Here is a 5000-nt window from a genome sequence, read left to right as displayed (position 1 = left end):
GTTAGAACTAGGGCGGTATCTGATCGCCTTCGAACCTCTAACTTTCGTTCTTGATTAATGAAAACATACTTGGCAAATGCTTTCGCTTCTGTTCGTCTTGCGACGATCCAAGAATTTCACCTCTAACGTCGCAATACGAATGCCCCCGCCTGTCCCTATTAATCATTACCTCGGGTTCCGAAAACCAACAAAATAGAACCGAGGTCCTATTCCATTATTCCATGCACATAGTATTCAGGCGGGCTTGCCTGCTTTAAGCACTCTAATTTGTTCAAAGTAAACGTGCCGGCCCACCGAGACACTCAATAAAGAGCACCCTGGTAGGATTTCAACGGGGTCCGCCTCGGGACGCACGAGCACGCACGAGGCGGTCGCACGCCTTCGGCTCGCCCCCCCGGCAGGACGTCCCACGATACATGCCAGTTAAACACCGACGGGCGGTGAACCAACAGCGTGGGACACAAATCCAACTACGAGCTTTTTAACTGCAACAACTTTAATATACGCTATTGGAGCTGGAATTACCGCGGCTGCTGGCACCAGACTTGCCCTCCAATAGATACTCGTTAAAGGATTTAAAGTGTACTCATTCCGATTACGGGGCCTCGGATGAGTCCCGTATCGTTATTTTTCGTCACTACCTCCCCGTGCCGGGAGTGGGTAATTTGCGCGCCTGCTGCCTTCCTTGGATGTGGTAGCCGTTTCTCAGGCTCCCTCTCCGGAATCGAACCCTGATTCCCCGTTACCCGTTACAACCATGGTAGGCGCAGAACCTACCATCGACAGTTGATAAGGCAGACATTTGAAAGATGCGTCGCCGGTACGAGGACCGTGCGATCAGCCCAAAGTTATTCAGAGTCACCAAGGCAAACGGACCGGACGAGCCGACCGATTGGTTTTGATCTAATAAAAGCGTCCCTTCCATCTCTGGTCGGGACTCTGTTTGCATGTATTAGCTCTAGAATTACCACAGTTATCCAAGTAACGTGGGTACGATCTAAGGAACCATAACTGATTTAATGAGCCATTCGCGGTTTCACCTTAATGCGGCTTGTACTGAGACATGCATGGCTTAATCTTTGAGACAAGCATATGACTACTGGCAGGATCAACCAGGGAGCTGCGTCAACTAGAGCTGAGCAGCCGGCCGCCCGGGAGTGTGTCCCGGGGGCCCGCGCGAACACGCAAGCGTCCGCTCAATTATTCTGCAAACAGGAGGAGGCTGAGCTCCCCTGCACAACACACCTCGAAACCCTCTCAGGTCCCGGCGGCGCGCAGCGCCGTCCTAAGTACTTGGTCGGGTTCGAGAGAGGCGCAATCGCCCGGAGTTAGGCGAGTAGACGCTTTAGGTGCGACCACCCGTGCTCCCAACTGAGCTTGCCGCTGCCGACAGAGGCCCGGGAGCGTGCTGTCGTGGCATTGCCGGCGGGAGACAACACGCGCCACCTACGGTGACCGGCAGCTCCAACGCCAGCGCCACAGAAGGACAAAAGCCCCACTTGGGTGCCGAAGCGAACTCTCCCAGCACAGCGCACGCGCCAACACGTCCGCACAGCTGCGATACAAACCACCTGCGAGAACCGCTGGGGCGACCGAGCAGCAGACGGCGTCGCGGCGCCGAGCGCCGAGCGGCGGCGCATCCTCAGCGCACACAGTCCTCAATCGGACCAGCACACTGCAGATGGCCACCGCGCTTCGCACCGGGCCCGCGAGGACCTACTTTGGCCGCAAGGCGCCGCGAGCAGGGGGCGCCGGCGCGCAGCTGCGCCGCCTGCCGCGTCCGTCGGCCGGCGCGCCTGCCACTGGCCGCCCCCACCAGCCGGCTGTAGCGCGTGCGCCCACGCACCGCGCTGCCAGCACGCCGGGCGGCCCCCCCTCACCGGCCGGGGACGGTCCCACCCAGCCACCGCCGCGTATCGCCTCACACCCAGATCCCCTTTCACGTTCGTGGGCATGGTGGGTCCCCTTTCACGTTCGTGGGCATGGTGGGTATCCCTGAAACAACCGGTTAATAGCTCGACCGATCGTCGCCAACACTGATTCACCTCTAGCGAGAACAACCGCACCACAACGGGTTACCTGTTGTTCATTTGCGTAACGTCACCAGCAAACGTAGACGTCCATCGCCATTTGCAACGAGTATTGCATGCCTGTGTCAGGTGTCACAACACACTACGTCTGCCCACATAGACGCAACAACATGTGCACGCCTCGAGAACACGTGGAAGGTAGCCCCCGTACGTATGCGGTGTCCATTGCGCGAACGACTGTCAGCCGGCCTCTGCAGGATGTCGCAGATGTGGAACGCGGTGCAACATGCTATCACGGTGTGTGAGAAGAGACGACTACGTCCGAATACACGCTCCACCACATCAACAGACTGCTCATGCTGATCGCCATCCAGGGCGTCCGTTCCTCCCACACGTCTGAATGGCGTACCACACTGCAATCCAGCTCTTATAGGGAGACGACACGTAGCTGCGTGCACAATATTTGGACTGTATGGTCTGCCGTTGCTAGGCGCAGTCGTCGTACGGTCACACATGTGCCACGATGTATCATTCAGTACATACGGACCAATGTGCAGTACAGTTTGTGGGTTTTGCGTACATCGGCGGACAGGTGACAGGCCGTACCACAACGTAGGCTGAGTACGTCGGCATGCGAAGGGCATTGAACATGCAAACTTCTCAACGACCAGCTTGCGAAGGCAGGGGGGAAGGGGGGGGGGCATGTACGTCCTGCTGCTATCCACATTAGAGTGTATAGCAGGAGCATGTGGAAAGTCAGCAACACCTGCAAGGTGTTTAACATGACGCGATACACAGGGGACCGGGCAGTGCGAATAGCGAACTATATTGCGAGGGTTGCGGTTAGGCAACACTACACTAATTTAACGAGTTGCATAACAATTACAGAGCAGGTTCAGCGACAACGTGCGTCAGGTTAAGGCGCAATATAGGTTATGTTGAGGCGCAATATAGGTTAGGTTGAGGCGCAATATAGGTTAGGTTAAGGCACAACATGGGTTACGTTAAAGCGCAAATTAGGTTATGTTAAGGCACAACATGGGTTACGTTAAGGCACAACATGGGTTACGTTAAGGCACAACATGGGTTACGTTAAGGCACAACATGGGTTACGTTAAGGCACAAATTAGGTTACGTTAAGGCACAAATTAGGTTACGTTAAGGCACAAATTAGGTTACGTTAAGGCACAAATTAGGTTACGTTAAGGCACAAATTAGGTTACGTTAAGGCACAACATGGGTTACGTTAAGGCACAACATGGGTTACGTTAAGGCACAACATGGGTTACGTTAAGGCACAACATGGGTTACGTTAAGGCACAACATGGGTTACGTTAAGGCACAAATTGGGTTACGTTAAGGCACAAATTGGGTTACGTTAAGGCACAAATTGGGTTACGTTAAGGCACAAATTGGGTTACGTTAAGGCACAAATTGGGTTACGTTAAGGCACAAATTGGGTTACGTTAAGGCACAAATTGGGTTACGTTAAGGCACAAATTGGGTTACGTTAAGGCACAAATTGGGTTACGTTAAGGCACAACATGGGTTACGTTAAGGCACAAATTGGGTTACGTTAAGGCACAACATGGGTTACGTTAAGGTACAACATGGGTTAGGTTAAGGTACAATATGGGTTAGGTTAAGGTACAATATGGGTTAGGTTAAGGTACAATATGGGTTAGGTTAAGGCACAATATGGGTTACGTTAAGGCACAACATGGGTTAGGTTAAGGCACAACATGGGTTAGGTTAAGGCACAACATGGGTTAGGTTAAGGCACAACATGGGTTAGGTTAAGGCACAACATGGGTTAGGTTAAGGCACAACATGGGTTAGGTTAAGGCACAACATGGGTTAGGTTAAGGCACAACATGGGTTAGGTTAAGGCACAACATGGGTTAGGTTAAGGCACAACATGGGTTAGGTTAAGGCACAACATGGGATAGGTTAAGGCACAACATGGGTTAGGTTAAGGCACAACATGGGTTAGGTTAAGGCACAACATGGGTTAGGTTAAGGCACAACGTAGGTTAGGTTAAGGTACAACGTAGGTTAGGTTAAGGTACAACATAGGTTAGGTTAAGGTACAACGTAGGTTAGGTTAAGGTACAACGTAGGTTAGGTTAAGGTACAACGTAGGTTAGGTTAAGGTACAACGTAGGTTAGGTTAAGGTACAACGTAGGTTAGGTTAAGGTACAACGTAGGTTAGGTTAAGGTACAACGTAGGTTAGGTTAAGGTACAACGTAGGTTAGGTTAAGGTACAACGTAGGTTAGGTTAAGGTACAACGTAGGTTAGGTTAAGGCGCAATGTCGGTTAGGTTAAGGTACGATATAGCTTAAGTTAAGGTACAATATAGCTTAGGTTAAGGTACACATTGTTGTAGGGAAAGGTGTATTTGGGGGGGGGGGGGCGGCAGGTTCGTTGATAGTGATTATCGTAAGTGCATGCCTGCGGGATCATCCGATTTGTCACGTCAGGATGCACTTGTGGCTCATGACAGGCGGCGTTCCGATTCCAAGGTTGTGGCAGATCTGTGTCTTTCATTCCTGCCATTGTTTGTGTACTGTGACAGGAGGCAGTATTGTGATGTTGGGTGCACCCCTGTGTAGGACATGTGTGGGTGTTCGTGGCTTAGCTGAGCAATGGCGGATGTCGGAAGGGTGGGATATTCTGTTTTCTGGGTGGACCTCCCGGTCTGGTTATGATAGTGTGGATTGTGTAATGTGGCGGAGAGGATGCACTGGATGTTCTTCCATGCTGGTGGTTAGATATTGTGTGTGTGTGTGCCTGTTACAGGCAGAGAGTAGTGTGTGATAAGAGAGTAGTGTGTGATAAGAGTGTCTGGCTGACGTGTGGTTCTCATTATGTGCAGAGTCTTTCAGCATGTATAGGGACGGTTGTATATATTATCTGTATTCTGATGGCTCTGCATCTATTACTAATCAGTGCCGTGTCTACGGTTAC

General features: G+C 51.7%; 1 non-coding gene across 1 annotated transcript in view; it reads right to left on the bottom strand.

The window, feature by feature from the left end:
• Positions 1-1119, bottom strand: part of LOC126436636 (small subunit ribosomal RNA) — a 1909-nt gene extending 790 nt beyond the window's left edge. The window contains exon 1 of the ribosomal RNA XR_007580822.1: positions 1-1119. This exon is cut by the window's left edge and continues 790 nt beyond it. This is a non-coding gene — a ribosomal RNA (small subunit ribosomal RNA).
• Between the last annotated feature and the right edge of the window lie 3881 nt (positions 1120-5000).

This window comes from Schistocerca serialis, unplaced genomic scaffold (genome assembly GCF_023864345.2).
Source record: "Schistocerca serialis cubense isolate TAMUIC-IGC-003099 unplaced genomic scaffold, iqSchSeri2.2 HiC_scaffold_1242, whole genome shotgun sequence".
Classification (NCBI taxonomy): Eukaryota; Metazoa; Arthropoda; class Insecta; order Orthoptera; family Acrididae; genus Schistocerca; species Schistocerca serialis.
This window is presented reverse-complemented; position numbering and strand designations above follow the sequence as displayed.